This window comes from Heterodontus francisci, chromosome 35 (assembly GCF_036365525.1).
Source record: "Heterodontus francisci isolate sHetFra1 chromosome 35, sHetFra1.hap1, whole genome shotgun sequence".
NCBI lineage: Eukaryota > Metazoa > Chordata > Chondrichthyes > Heterodontiformes > Heterodontidae > Heterodontus > Heterodontus francisci.
In genome coordinates, this window is record NC_090405.1 from 6,552,367 (window position 1) to 6,567,402 (window position 15,036).

Below are 15,036 nucleotides of genomic sequence, written 5' to 3' on the forward strand. Positions count from 1 at the left end.
GTAGGGAATGGGTTTCAGTGTGTGGCGAAGGTGTTTCAGTGTGTGTGGGGATGGGTTTCAGTGAGTGGGGAAGGTGTTTCAGTGTGTGCGGAAGGGGTTTCAGTGTGTGGGGAAGGGGTTTCAGTGTGCGGGGAAGGTGGTTCAGTGTATGGGGAATGGGTTTCTGTGTGCGGGGAAGGGGTTTCATTGTGTGGGGACGGTGTTTCATTGTGTGTGGGGATGGGTTTCAGTGTGTGGGGAAGGTGTTTCAGTGTGTGGGGAAGTTGTTTTAGTATGTGGGGAAGGTGTTTCAGAGTGTGCGGAAGGCGTTTCAGTGTGTGGGAAGTTGCTTTCAGAGTGTGGGGAAGGTGTTTCAGTGTGTGGGGAAGGGTTTCAGTGTGTGTGGGGAAGGGTTTCAGTGCGTGGGGAAGGGGTTTCAGTGTGTGGGGAAGGTGTCCCAGTGTGTGGGGATGTGTTTCAGTGTGTGGGGAAGGTGTTTCAGTGCGTGGGGAAGGGGTTTCAGTGTGTGGGGAAGGTGCTTCAGTGTGTGGGGATGTCTTTCAGTGTGTTGGGAAGGAGTTTCAGTGTGTGGGGAAGGGGATTCAGTGTGTGGGGAAGGTGTTTCAGTGTTTGGGGAAGGGTTTCAGTGTGTGGGGAATGTGTTTCAGTGTGTGGCGAAGGTGTTTCAGTATGTGGGGATGTGTTTCAGTTTGTGGGGAAGGGTTTCAGTGTGTGGGGAAGGTGTTTCAGTGTGTAGGGAATGGGTTTCAGTGTGTGGGGAAGGTGCTTCAGTGTGTGTGGGGATGGGTTTCAGTGTGTGGGGAAGGTGTTTCAATGTATGGGAAAGGTGTTTCAGTGTGTGGAGAAGGGGTTTCAGTGTGTGAGGAAGGGGTTTCAGTGTTTGGGGAACGTTTTTCAGAGTGTGGGGAAGGTGCTTCAGTGTGTGTGGGGATGGGTTTCAGTATGTTGCGAAGGTGTTTCAGTGTGTGTGGGGATGGGTTTCAGTGACTGGGGAAGGTGTTTCAGTGTGTGGAGAAGGGGTTTCAGTGTGTGGTGATGCGTTTCATTGTCTGGGGAATGGTTTCAGTGTGAGGGGATGGTTTTCAGTGTATGGGGAAGGTGTTTCAGTGTGTGGGGAAGGTGTTTCAGTGTGTGGGGAAGGCTTTCAGTGTGTGGGGATGTGTTTCAGTGTGTGGGGAAGGGTTTCTGTGTGTGGGGAAGGGTTTCAGTGTGTGGGGAAGGTGTTTCAGTGTGTGGGTATGGGTTTCAGTGTGTGGGGAAGGTGTTTCAGCTTGTGGGTATGGGTTTCAGTGAGTGGGGAAGGGGTTCAGTGTGTGGGGAAGTGTTTCAGTGTGTGGGGAAGGGGTTTCAGTCTGTAGGGAATGGGTTTCAGTGTGTGGCGAAGGTGTTTCAGTGTGTGTGGGGATGGGTTTCAGTGAGTGGGGAAGGTGTTTCAGTGTGTGCGGAAGGGGTTTCAGTGTGTGGGGAAGGGGTTTCAGTGTCCGGGGAAGGTGGTTCAGTGTATGGGGAATGGGTTTCTGTGTGCGGGGAAGGGGTTTCATTGTGTGGGGACGGTGTTTCATTGTGTGTGGGGATGGGTTTCAGTGTGTGGGGAAGGTGTTTCAGTGTGTGGGGAAGTTGTTTTAGTGAGTGTGGGGAAGTTGTATTAATATGTGGGGAAGGTGTTTCAGAGTGTGCGGAAGGCGTTTCAGTGTGTGGGAAGTTGCTTTCAGAGTGTGGGGAAGGTGTTTCAGTGTGTGGGGAAGGGTTTCAGTGTGTGTGGGGAAGGGTTTCAGTGCGTGGGAAAGGGGTTTCAGTGTGTGGGGAAGGTGTCCCAGTGTGTGGGGATGTGTTTCAGTGTGTGGGGAAGGTGTTTCAGTGTGTGGGGAAGGGGTTTCAGTGTGTGGGGAAGGTGCTTCAGTGTGTGGGGATGTCTTTCAGTGTGTTGGGAAGGAGTTTCAGTGTGTGGGGAAGGGGATTCAGTGTGTGGGGAAGGTGTTTCAGTGTTTGGGGAAGGGTTTCAGTGTGTGGGGAATGTGTTTCAGTGTGTGGCGAAGGTGTTTCAGTATGTGGGGATGTGTTTCAGTGTGTGGGGAAGGGTTTCAGTGTGTGGGGAAGGTGTTTCAGTGTGTAGGGAATGGGTTTCAGTGTGTGGGGAAGGTGCTTCAGTGTGTGTGGGGATGGGTTTCAGTGTGTGGGGAAGGTGTTTCAATGTATGGGGAAGGTGTTTCAGTGTGTGGAGAAGGGGTTTCAGTGTGTGAGGAAGGGGTTTCAGTGTTTGGGGAACGTTTTTCAGAGTGTGGGGAAGGTGCTTCAGTGTGTGTGGGGATGGGTTTCACTGTATGGGGAAGGTGTTTCAATGTGTGGGGAAGGTGTTTCAGTGTGTGGAGAAGGGGTTTCAGTGTGTGAGGAAGGGATTTCAGTGTTTGTGGAACGTTTTTCAGAGTGTGGGGAATGGGTTTCTGTGTGCGGGGAAGGGGTTTCATTGTGTGAGGACGGTGTTTCAGTGTGTGTGGGGATGGGTTTCAGTGTGTGTGGGGATGGGTTTCAGTGTGTGGGGAAGGTGTTTCAGTGTGTGGGAAGTTGTTTCAGTGTGTGTGGGGATGGCTTTCAGTGTGTGGGGAAGGTGTTTCAGAGTTTGCGGAAGGGGTTTCAGTGTGTGGGAAGTGGGTTTCAGAGTGTGGTGAAGGTGTTTCAGTGTGTGGGGAACGGTTTCAGTGTGTGTGGGGAAGGGTTTCAGTGTGTGGGGAAGGGGTTTCAGTGTGTGGGGAAGGTGTCCCAGTGTGTGGGGATGTGTTTCAGTGTGTGGAGAAGGTGTTTCAGTGTGTGGGGAAGGTGTTTCAGTGTGTGGGGAAGGGGTTTCAGTGTGTGGGGAAGGTGCTTCAGTGTGTGGGGATGTGTTTCAGTGTGTTGGGAAGGTGTTTCAGTGTGTGGGCAAGTGGTTTCAGTGTGTGGGGAAGGGGATTCAGTGTGTGGGGAAGGTGTATCAGTGTTTGGGGAAGGGTTTCAGTGTGTGGGGAATGTGTTTCAGTGTGTGGGGAAGGTGTTTCAGTGTGTGGGGATGTGTTTCAGTTTGTGGGGAAGGGTTTCAGTGTGTGGGGAAGGTGTTTCAGTGTGTAGGGAATGGGTTTCAGTGTGTGGGGAAGGTGTTTCAGTGTGTGTGGGGATGGGTTTCAGTTTGTGGGGAAGGTGTTTCAATGTGGGGGAAGGTGTTTCAGTGTGTGGGGAAGGGGTTTCAGTGTGTGGGGAAGGTGTTTCAATGTGTGTGGAAGGTGTTTCAGTGTGTGGGGAAGTTGTTTCAGTGTGTGGGGTAGGGATTTCAGTGTGTGGGGATGGGTTTCTGTGTGTGGGGAAGGTGTTTCAGTGTTTGGGGAAGGGTGTCAGTGTGTGGGGAAGGTGTTTCAATGTGTGGGGAAGGTGTTTCAGTGTGTGGGGAAGGGGTTTCAGTGTGTGAGGAAGGGGTTTCAGTGTTTGGGGAACGTTTTTCAGTGTGTGTGGAAGGTGTTTCAGTGTGTGGGGATGTTGTTTCAGTGTGTGGGGAATGTGTTTCAGTGTGTGGCGAAGGTGTTTCAGTATGTGGGGATGTGTTTCAGTGTGTGGGGAAGGGTTTCAGTGTGTGGGGAAGGTGTTTCAGTGTGTAGGGAATGGGTTTCAGTGTGTGGGGAAGGTGCTTTAGTGTGTGTGGGGATGGGTTTCAGTGTGTGGGGAAGGTGTTTCAATGTATGGGGAAGGTGTTTCAGTGTGTGGAGAAGGGGTTTCAGTGTGTGAGGAAGGGGGTTCAGTGTTTGGGGAACGTTTTTCAGAGTGTGGGGAAGGTGCTTCAGTGTGTGTGGGGATGGGTTTCAGTGTATGGGGAAGGTGTTTCAATGTGTGGGGAAGGTGTTTCAGTGTGTGGAGAAGGGGTTTCAGTGTGTGAGGAAGGGGTTTCAGTGTTTGGGGAACGTTTTTCAGAGTGTGGGGAATGGGTTTCTGTGTGCGGGGAAGGGGTTTCATTGTGTGGGGACGGTGTTTCAGTGTGTGTGGGGATGGGTTTCAGTGTGTGTGGGGATGGGTTTCAGTGTGTGGGGAAGGTGTTTCAGTGTGTGGGAAGTTGTTTCAGTGTGTGTGGGGATGGCTTTCAGTGTGTGGGGAAGGAGTTTCAGAGTGTGGGGAAGGTGTTTCAGTGTGTGGGAAAGGTGTTTCAGTGTGTGCGGAAGGGGTTTCAGTGTGTGCGGAAGGGGTTTCAGTGTGTGGGGAAGGGGTTTCAGTATGTGGTGAAGGTGTTTCAGTGTGTGTGGAAGGGGTTTCAGTGTGTGGGGAAGGGGATACTGTGTGTAGGGATGTGTTTCAGTGTGTGGGGAAGGTGTTTCATTGTGTGCAGATGGGGTTACAGTGTGTGGGGAAGGTGATTCAGTCTGTGGGGAAGGGGTTTCAGTGTGTGGGGAAGGGGTTTCAGTGTGTGGGGAAGGGGTTTCAGTGTGTGGGGATGGTGTTTCAGAGTGTGGGGATGTGTTTCAGTGTGTGGCGAAGGGGTTTCAGTGTGTGGGGAAGGGGTTTCAGTGTGTGGGGAACGTGTTTCAGTGTGCGGCGAAGTGTTTCAGTGTGTGGTGCAGGGTTTCAGTGTGTGGGAAAGGTGTTTCAGTGTGTGCGGAAGGGGTTACAGTGTGTTGGCAAGGTGTTTCAGTGTATGGGGAAGGTGTTTCAGTGTATGGGGAAGGTGTCTCAGAATGTGGGGAAGGGGTTTCAGTGTGTGTGTGGAAGGTGTTTCTGTGTGTGGGGAAGTATTTTCAGTGTGTGGGGAAGGTGTTTCAGTCAGTGGGGAAGGGGTTTCAGTGTGTGGGGAAGGTTTTCAGTATGTGGGGAAGGGGTTTCAGTGTGTGGGGAAGGGTTTCAGTGTGTGGGGAAGGTGTTTCAGTGTGTGCGGAAGGGGTTTCAGTGTGTGGAAAAGGTGTTTCTGTGTGTGGGGAAGTATTTTCAGTGTGTGGGGAAGCTGTTTCAGTGTGTGGGGAAGGGGTTTCAGTGTGTGGAGAAGGTGTTTCAGTGTGTGTGGGGAAAGGGTTTCAGTGTGTGGGGAAGCTGTTTCAGTGTGTGGGGAAGGGGTTTCAATGTGTGGGAAAGAGATCCATTGTGTGGGGTAGTTGTTTCAGTGTGTGGGGAAGGTGTTTCAGTGTGTGTGGGGAAGGGGTTTCAGTGTGTGGGGGAGGTGTATCAGTGTGTGGAGATGTTTTTCAGTGTTTGGGGATGTGTTTCAGTGTGTGGGGAAGGGTTTCAGTGTGTGGTGAATGTGTTTCAGTGTGTGGGGATGTGTTTCAGTGTGAGGGGGTTGGTTTCAGTGTGTGGGGAAGGGGTTTCATTGTGTGGGGACGGTGTTGCATTGTGTGTGGGGATGGGTTTCAGTGTGTGTGGAAGGTGTTTCAGTGTGTGGGGAAGTTGTTTTAGTGAGTGTGGGGAAGTTGTTTTAGTATGTGGGGAAGGTGTTTCAGAGAGTGCGGAAGGCGTTTCAGTGTGTGGGAAGTTGCTTTCAGAGTGTGGGGAAGGTGTTTCAGTGTGTGGGGAAGGGTTTCAGTGTGTGTGGGGAAGGGTTTCAGTGCGTGGGGAAGGGGTTTCAGTGTGTGGGGAAGGTGTCCCAGTGTGTGGGGATGTGTTTCAGTGTGTGGGGAAGGTGTTTCAGTGTGTGGGGAAGGGGTTTCAGTGTGTGGGGAAAGTGCTTCAGTGTGTGGGGATGTCTTTCAGTGTGTTGGGAAGGAGTTTCAGTGTGTGGGGAAGGGGATTCAGTGTGTGGGGAAGGTGTTTCAGTGTTTGGGGAAGGGTTTCAGTGTGTGGGGAATGTGTTTCAGTGTGTGGCGAAGGTGTTTCAGTATGTGGGGATGTGTTTCAGTGTGTGGGGAAGGGTTTCAGTGTGTGGGGAAGGTGTTTCAGTGTGTGGGGATGTGTTTCAGTGTGTGGGGAAGGGTTTCAGTGTGTGGGGAAGGTGTTTCAGTGTGTAGGGAATGGGTTTCAGTGTGTGGGGAAGGTGCTTCAGTGTGTGTGGGGATGGGTTTCAGTGTGTGGGGAAGGTGTTTCAATGTATGGGGAAGGTGTTTCAGTGTGTGGAGAAGGGGTTTCAGTGTGTGAGGAAGGGGTTTCAGTGTTTGGGGAACGTTTTTCAGAGTGTGGGGAAGGTGCTTCAGTGTGTGTGGGGATGGGTTTCACTGTATGGGGAAGGTGTTTCAATGTGTGGGGAAGGTGTTTCAGTGTGTGGAGAAGGGGTTTCAGTGTGTGAGGAAGGGATTTCAGTGTTTGTGGAACGTTTTTCAGAGTGTGGGGAATGGGTTTCTGTGTGCGGGGAAGGGGTTTCATTGTGTGAGGACGGTGTTTCAGTGTGTGTGGGGATGGGTTTCAGTGTGTGTGGGGATGGGTTTCAGTGTGTGGGGAAGGTGTTTCAGTGTGTGGGAAGTTGTTTCAGTGTGTGTGGGGATGGCTTTCAGTGTGTGGGGAAGGTGTTTCAGAGTTTGCGGAAGGGGTTTCAGTGTGTGGGAAGTGGGTTTCAGAGTGTGGTGAAGGTGTTTCAGTGTGTGGGGAACGGTTTCAGTGTGTGTGGGGAAGGGTTTCAGTGTGTGGGGAAGGGGTTTCAGTGTGTGGGGAAGGTGTCCCAGTGTGTGGGGATGTGTTTCAGTGTGTGGAGAAGGTGTTTCAGTGTGTGGGGAAGGTGTTTCAGTGTGTGGGGAAGGGGTTTCAGTGTGTGGGGAAGGTGCTTCAGTGTGTGGGGATGTGTTTCAGTGTGTTGGGAAGGTGTTTCAGTGTGTGGGCAAGTGGTTTCAGTGTGTGGGGAAGGGGATTCAGTGTGTGGGGAAGGTGTATCAGTGTTTGGGGAAGGGTTTCAGTGTGTGGGGAATGTGTTTCAGTGTGTGGGGAAGGTGTTTCAGTGTGTGGGGATGTGTTTCAGTTTGTGGGGAAGGGTTTCAGTGTGTGGGGAAGGTGTTTCAGTGTGTAGGGAATGGGTTTCAGTGTGTGGGGAAGGTGTTTCAGTGTGTGTGGGGATGGGTTTCAGTGTGTGGGGAAGGTGTTTCAATGTGGGGGAAGGTGTTTCAGTGTGTGGGGAAGGGGTTTCAGTGTGTGGGGAAGGTGTTTCAATGTGTGTGGAAGGTGTTTCAGTGTGTGGGGAAGTTGTTTCAGTGTGTGGGGTAGGGGTTTCAGTGTGTGGGGATGGGTTTCTGTGTGTGGGGAAGGTGTTTCAGTGTTTGGGGAAGGGTGTCAGTGTGTGGGGAAGGTGTTTCAATGTGTGGGGAAGGTGTTTCAGTGTGTGGGGAAGGGGTTTCAGTGTGTGAGGAAGGGGTTTCAGTGTTTGGGGAACGTTTTTCAGTGTGTGTGGAAGGTGTTTCAGTGTGTGGGGATGTTGTTTCAGTGTGTGGGGAATGTGTTTCAGTGTGTGGCGAAGGTGTTTCAGTATGTGGGGATGTGTTTCAGTGTGTGGGGAAGGGTTTCAGTGTGTGGGGAAGGTGTTTCAGTGTGTAGGGAATGGGTTTCAGTGTGTGGGGAAGGTGCTTTAGTGTGTGTGGGGATGGGTTTCAGTGTGTGGGGAAGGTGTTTCAATGTATGGGGAAGGTGTTTCAGTGTGTGGAGAAGGGGTTTCAGTGTGTGAGGAAGGGGGTTCAGTGTTTGGGGAACGTTTTTCAGAGTGTGGGGAAGGTGCTTCAGTGTGTGTGGGGATGGGTTTCAGTGTATGGGAAGGTGTTTCAATGTGTGGGGAAGGTGTTTCAGTGTGTGGAGAAGGGGTTTCAGTGTGTGAGGAAGGGGTTTCAGTGTTTGGGGAACGTTTTTCAGAGTGTGGGGAATGGGTTTCTGTGTGCGGGGAAGGGGTTTCATTGTGTGGGGACGGTGTTTCAGTGTGTGTGGGGATGGGTTTCAGTGTGTGTGGGGATGGGTTTCAGTGTGTGGGGAAGGTGTTTCAATGTGTGGGGAAGGTGTTTCAGTGTGTGGAGAAGGGGTTTCAGTGTGTGAGGAAGGGGTTTCAGTGTTTGGGGAACGTTTTTCAGAGTGTGGGGAATGGGTTTCTGTGTGCGGGGAAGGGGTTTCATTGTGTGGGGACGGTGTTTCAGTGTGTGTGGGGATGGGTTTCAGTGTGTGTGGGGATGGGTTTCAGTGTGTGGGGAAGGTGTTTCAATGTATGGGGAAGGTGTTTCAGTGTGTGGAGAAGGGGTTTCAGTGTGTGAGGAAGGGGGTTCAGTGTTTGGGGAACGTTTTTCAGAGTGTGGGGAAGGTGCTTCAGTGTGTGTGGGGATGGGTTTCAGTGTATGGGAAGGTGTTTCAATGTGTGGGGAAGGTGTTTCAGTGTGTGGAGAAGGGGTTTCAGTGTGTGAGGAAGGGGTTTCAGTGTTTGGGGAACGTTTTTCAGAGTGTGGGGAATGGGTTTCTGTGTGCGGGGAAGGGGTTTCATTGTGTGGGGACGGTGTTTCAGTGTGTGTGGGGATGGGTTTCAGTGTGTGTGGGGATGGGTTTCAGTGTGTGGGGAAGGTGTTTCAGTGTGTGGGAAGTTGTTTCAGTGTGTGTGGGGATGGCTTTCAGTGTGTGGGGAAGGAGTTTCAGAGTGTGGGGAAGGTGTTTCAGTGTGTGGGAAAGGTGTTTCAGTGTGTGCGGAAGGGGTTTCAGTGTGTGCGGAAGGGGTTTCAGTGTGTGGGGAAGGGGTTTCAGTATGTGGTGAAGGTGTTTCAGTGTGTGTGGAAGGGGTTTCAGTGTGTGGGGAAGGGGATACTGTGTGTAGGGATGTGTTTCAGTGTGTGGGGAAGGTGTTTCATTGTGTGCAGATGGGGTTACAGTGTGTGGGGAAGGTGATTCAGTGTGTAGGGAATGGGTTTCAGTGTGTGGGGAAGGTGCTTTAGTGTGTGTGGGGATGGGTTTCAGTGTGTGGGGAAGGTGTTTCAATGTATGGGGAAGGTGTTTCAGTGTGTGGAGAAGGGGTTTCAGTGTGTGAGGAAGGGGGTTCAGTGTTTGGGGAACGTTTTTCAGAGTGTGGGGAAGGTGCTTCAGTGTGTGTGGGGATGGGTTTCAGTGTATGGGAAGGTGTTTCAATGTGTGGGGAAGGTGTTTCAGTGTGTGGAGAAGGGGTTTCAGTGTGTGAGGAAGGGGTTTCAGTGTTTGGGGAACGTTTTTCAGAGTGTGGGGAATGGGTTTCTGTGTGCGGGGAAGGGGTTTCATTGTGTGGGGACGGTGTTTCAGTGTGTGTGGGGATGGGTTTCAGTGTGTGTGGGGATGGGTTTCAGTGTGTGGGGAAGGTGTTTCAATGTATGGGGAAGGTGTTTCAGTGTGTGGAGAAGGGGTTTCAGTGTGTGAGGAAGGGGGTTCAGTGTTTGGGGAACGTTTTTCAGAGTGTGGGGAAGGTGCTTCAGTGTGTGTGGGGATGGGTTTCAGTGTATGGGAAGGTGTTTCAATGTGTGGGGAAGGTGTTTCAGTGTGTGGAGAAGGGGTTTCAGTGTGTGAGGAAGGGGTTTCAGTGTTTGGGGAACGTTTTTCAGAGTGTGGGGAATGGGTTTCTGTGTGCGGGGAAGGGGTTTCATTGTGTGGGGACGGTGTTTCAGTGTGTGTGGGGATGGGTTTCAGTGTGTGTGGGGATGGGTTTCAGTGTGTGGGGAAGGTGTTTCAGTGTGTGGGAAGTTGTTTCAGTGTGTGTGGGGATGGCTTTCAGTGTGTGGGGAAGGAGTTTCAGAGTGTGGGGAAGGTGTTTCAGTGTGTGGGAAAGGTGTTTCAGTGTGTGCGGAAGGGGTTTCAGTGTGTGCGGAAGGGGTTTCAGTGTGTGGGGAAGGGGTTTCAGTATGTGGTGAAGGTGTTTCAGTGTGTGTGGAAGGGGTTTCAGTGTGTGGGGAAGGGGATACTGTGTGTAGGGATGTGTTTCAGTGTGTGGGGAAGGTGTTTCATTGTGTGCAGATGGGGTTACAGTGTGTGGGGAAGGTGATTCAGTCTGTGGGGAAGGGGTTTCAGTGTGTGGGGAAGGGGTTTCAGTGTGTGGGGAAGGGGTTTCAGTGTGTGGGGATGGTGTTTCAGAGTGTGGGGATGTGTTTCAGTGTGTGGCGAAGGGGTTTCAGTGTGTGGGGAAGGGGTTTCAGTGTGTGGGGAACGTGTTTCAGTGTGCGGCGAAGTGTTTCAGTGTGTGGTGCAGGGTTTCAGTGTGTGGGAAAGGTGTTTCAGTGTGTGCGGAAGGGGTTACAGTGTGTTGGCAAGGTGTTTCAGTGTATGGGGAAGGTGTTTCAGTGTATGGGGAAGGTGTCTCAGAATGTGGGGAAGGGGTTTCAGTGTGTGTGTGGAAGGTGTTTCTGTGTGTGGGGAAGTATTTTCAGTGTGTGGGGAAGGTGTTTCAGTCAGTGGGGAAGGGGTTTCAGTGTGTGGGGAAGGTTTTCAGTATGTGGGGAAGGGGTTTCAGTGTGTGGGGAAGGGTTTCAGTGTGTGGGGAAGGTGTTTCAGTGTGTGCGGAAGGGGTTTCAGTGTGTGGAAAAGGTGTTTCTGTGTGTGGGGAAGTATTTTCAGTGTGTGGGGAAGCTGTTTCAGTGTGTGGGGAAGGGGTTTCAGTGTGTGGAGAAGGTGTTTCAGTGTGTGTGGGGAAAGGGTTTCAGTGTGTGGGGAAGCTGTTTCAGTGTGTGGGGAAGGGGTTTCAATGTGTGGGAAAGAGATCCATTGTGTGGGGTAGTTGTTTCAGTGTGTGGGGAAGGTGTTTCAGTGTGTGTGGAGAAGGGGTTTCAGTGTGTGGGGGAGGTGTATCAGTGTGTGGAGATGTTTTTCAGTGTTTGGGAATGTGTTTCAGTGTGTGGGGAAGGGTTTCAGTGTGTGGTGAATGTGTTTCAGTGTGTGGGGATGTGTTTCAGTGTGAGGAGGTTGGTTTCAGTGTGTGGGGAAGGGGTTTCATTGTGTGGGGACGGTGTTTCATTGTGTGTGGGGATGGGTTTCAGTGTGTGTGGAAGGTGTTTCAGTGTGTGGGGAAGTTGTTTTAGTGAGTGTGGGGAAGTTGTTTTAGTATGTGGGGAAGGTGTTTCAGAGAGTGCGGAAGGCGTTTCAGTGTGTGGGAAGTTGCTTTCAGAGTGTGGGGAAGGTGTTTCAGTGTGTGGGGAAGGGTTTCAGTGTGTGTGGGGAAGGGTTTCAGTGCGTGGGGAAGGGGTTTCAGTGTGTGGGGAAGGTGTCCCAGTGTGTGGGGATGTGTTTCAGTGTGTGGGGAAGGTGTTTCAGTGTGTGGGGAAGGGGTTTCAGTGTGTGGGGAAAGTGCTTCAGTGTGTGGGGATGTCTTTCAGTGTGTTGGGAAGGAGTTTCAGTGTGTGGGGAAGGGGATTCAGTGTGTGGGGAAGGTGTTTCAGTGTTTGGGGAAGGGTTTCAGTGTGTGGGGAATGTGTTTCAGTGTGTGGCGAAGGTGTTTCAGTATGTGGGGATGTGTTTCAGTGTGTGGGGAAGGGTTTCAGTGTGTGGGGAAGGTGTTTCAGTGTGTGGGGATGTGTTTCAGTGTGTGGGGAAGGGTTTCAGTGTGTGGGGAAGGTGTTTCAGTGTGTAGGGAATGGGTTTCAGTGTGTGGGGAAGGTGCTTCAGTGTGTGTGGGGATGGGTTTCAGTGTGTGGGGAAGGTGTTTCAATGTATGGGGAAGGTGTTTCAGTGTGTGGAGAAGGGGTTTCAGTGTGTGAGGAAGGGGTTTCAGTGTTTGGGGAACGTTTTTCAGAGTGTGGGGAAGGTGCTTCAGTGTGTGTGGGGATGGGTTTCACTGTATGGGGAAGGTGTTTCAATGTGTGGGGAAGGTGTTTCAGTGTGTGGAGAAGGGGTTTCAGTGTGTGAGGAAGGGATTTCAGTGTTTGTGGAACGTTTTTCAGAGTGTGGGGAATGGGTTTCTGTGTGCGGGGAAGGGGTTTCATTGTGTGAGGACGCTGTTTCAGTGTGTGTGGGGATGGGTTTCAGTGTGTGTGGGGATGGGTTTCAGTGTGTGGGGAAGGTGTTTCAGTGTGTGGGAAGTTGTTTCAGTGTGTGTGGGGATGGCTTTCAGTGTGTGGGGAAGGTGTTTCAGAGTTTGCGGAAGGGGTTTCAGTGTGTGGGAAGTGGGTTTCAGAGTGTGGTGAAGGTGTTTCAGTGTGTGGGGAACGGTTTCAGTGTCTGTGGGGAAGGGTTTCAGTGTGTGGGGAAGGGGTTTCAGTGTGTGGGGAAGGTGTCCCAGTGTGTGGGGATGTGTTTCAGTGTGTGGAGAAGGTGTTTCAGTGTGTGGGGAAGGTGTTTCAGTGTGTGGGGAAGGGGTTTCAGTGTGTGGGGAAGGTGCTTCAGTGTGTGGGGATGTGTTTCAGTGTGTTGGGAAGGTGTTTCAGTGTGTGGGCAAGTGGTTTCAGTGTGTGGGGAAGGGGATTCAGTGTGTGGGGAAGGTGTATCAGTGTTTGGGGAAGGGTTTCAGTGTGTGGGGAATGTGTTTCAGTGTGTGGGGAAGGTGTTTCAGTGTGTGGGGATGTGTTTCAGTTTGTGGGGAAGGGTTTCAGTGTGTGGGGAAGGTGTTTCAGTGTGTAGGGAATGGGTTTCAGTGTGTGGGGAAGGTGTTTCAGTGTGTGTGGGGATGGGTTTCAGTGTGTGGGGAAGGTGTTTCAATGTGGGGGAAGGTGTTTCAGTGTGTGGGGAAGGGGTTTCAGTGTGTGGGGAAGGTGTTTCAATGTGTGTGGAAGGTGTTTCAGTGTGTGGGGAAGTTGTTTCAGTGTGTGGGGTAGGGGTTTCAGTGTGTGGGGATGGGTTTCTGTGTGTGGGGAAGGTGTTTCAGTGTTTGGGGAAGGGTGTCAGTGTGTGGGGAAGGTGTTTCAATGTGTGGGGAAGGTGTTTCAGTGTGTGGGGAAGGGGTTTCAGTGTGTGAGGAAGGGGTTTCAGTGTTTGGGGAACGTTTTTCAGTGTGTGTGGAAGGTGTTTCAGTGTGTGGGGATGTTGTTTCAGTGTGTGGGGAATGTGTTTCAGTGTGTGGCGAAGGTGTTTCAGTATGTGGGGATGTGTTTCAGTGTGTGGGGAAGGGTTTCAGTGTGTGGGGAAGGTGTTTCAGTGTGTAGGGAATGGGTTTCAGTGTGTGGGGAAGGTGCTTTAGTGTGTGTGGGGATGGGTTTCAGTGTGTGGGGAAGGTGTTTCAATGTATGGGGAAGGTGTTTCAGTGTGTGGAGAAGGGGTTTCAGTGTGTGAGGAAGGGGGTTCAGTGTTTGGGGAACGTTTTTCAGAGTGTGGGGAAGGTGCTTCAGTGTGTGTGGGGATGGGTTTCAGTGTATGGGAAGGTGTTTCAATGTGTGGGGAAGGTGTTTCAGTGTGTGGAGAAGGGGTTTCAGTGTGTGAGGAAGGGGTTTCAGTGTTTGGGGAACGTTTTTCAGAGTGTGGGGAATGGGTTTCTGTGTGCGGGGAAGGGGTTTCATTGTGTGGGGACGGTGTTTCAGTGTGTGTGGGGATGGGTTTCAGTGTGTGTGGGGATGGGTTTCAGTGTGTGGGGAAGGTGTTTCAGTGTGTGGGAAGTTGTTTCAGTGTGTGTGGGGATGGCTTTCAGTGTGTGGGGAAGGAGTTTCAGAGTGTGGGGAAGGTGTTTCAGTGTGTGGGAAAGGTGTTTCAGTGTGTGCGGAAGGGGTTTCAGTGTGTGCGGAAGGGGTTTCAGTGTGTGGGGAAGGGGTTTCAGTATGTGGTGAAGGTGTTTCAGTGTGTGTGGAAGGGGTTTCAGTGTGTGGGGAAGGGGATACTGTGTGTAGGGATGTGTTTCAGTGTGTGGGGAAGGTGTTTCATTGTGTGCAGATGGGGTTACAGTGTGTGGGGAAGGTGATTCAGTCTGTGGGGAAGGGGTTTCAGTGTGTGGGGAAGGGGTTTCAGTGTGTGGGGAAGGGGTTTCAGTGTGTGGGGATGGTGTTTCAGAGTGTGGGGATGTGTTTCAGTGTGTGGCGAAGGGGTTTCAGTGTGTGGGGAAGGGGTTTCAGTGTGTGGGGAACGTGTTTCAGTGTGCGGCGAAGTGTTTCAGTGTGTGGTGCAGGGTTTCAGTGTGTGGGAAAGGTGTTTCAGTGTGTGCGGAAGGGGTTACAGTGTGTTGGCAAGGTGTTTCAGTGTATGGGGAAGGTGTTTCAGTGTATGGGGAAGGTGTCTCAGAATGTGGGGAAGGGGTTTCAGTGTGTGTGTGGAAGGTGTTTCTGTGTGTGGGGAAGTATTTTCAGTGTGTGGGGAAGGTGTTTCAGTCAGTGGGGAAGGGGTTTCAGTGTGTGGGGAAGGTTTTCAGTATGTGGGGAAGGGGTTTCAGTGTGTGGGGAAGGGTTTCAGTGTGTGGGGAAGGTGTTTCAGTGTGTGCGGAAGGGGTTTCAGTGTGTGGAAAAGGTGTTTCTGTGTGTGGGGAAGTATTTTCAGTGTGTGGGGAAGCTGTTTCAGTGTGTGGGGAAGGGGTTTCAGTGTGTGGAGAAGGTGTTTCAGTGTGTGTGGGGAAAGGGTTTCAGTGTGTGGGGAAGCTGTTTCAGTGTGTGGGGAAGGGGTTTCAATGTGTGGGAAAGAGATCCATTGTGTGGGGTAGTTGTTTCAGTGTGTGGGGAAGGTGTTTCAGTGTGTGTGGGGAAGGGGTTTCAGTGTGTGGGGGAGGTGTATCAGTGTGTGGAGATGTTTTTCAGTGTTTGGGGATGTGTTTCAGTGTGTGGGGAAGGGTTTCAGTGTGTGGTGAATGTGTTTCAGTGTGTGGGGATGTGTTTCAGTGTGAGGGGGTTGGTTTCAGTGTGTGGGGAAGGGGTTTCATTGTGTGGGGACGGTGTTTCATTGTGTGTGGGGATGGGTTTCAGTGTGTGTGGAAGGTGTTTCAGTGTGTGGGGAAGTTGTTTTAGTGAGTGTGGGGAAGTTGTTTTAGTATGTGGGGAAGGTGTTTCAGAGAGTGCGGAAGGCGTTTCAGTGTGTGGGAAGTTGCTTTCAGAGTGTGGGGAAGGTGTTTCAGTGTGTGGGGAAGGGTTTCAGTGTGTGTGGGGAAGGGTTTCAGTGCGTGGGGAAGGGGTTTCAGTGTGTGGGGAAGGTGTCCCAGTGTGTGGGGATGTGTTTCAGTGTGTGGGGAAGGTGTTTCAGTGTGTGGGGAAGGGGTTTCAGTGTGTGGGGAAAGTGCTTCAGTGTGTGGGGATGTCT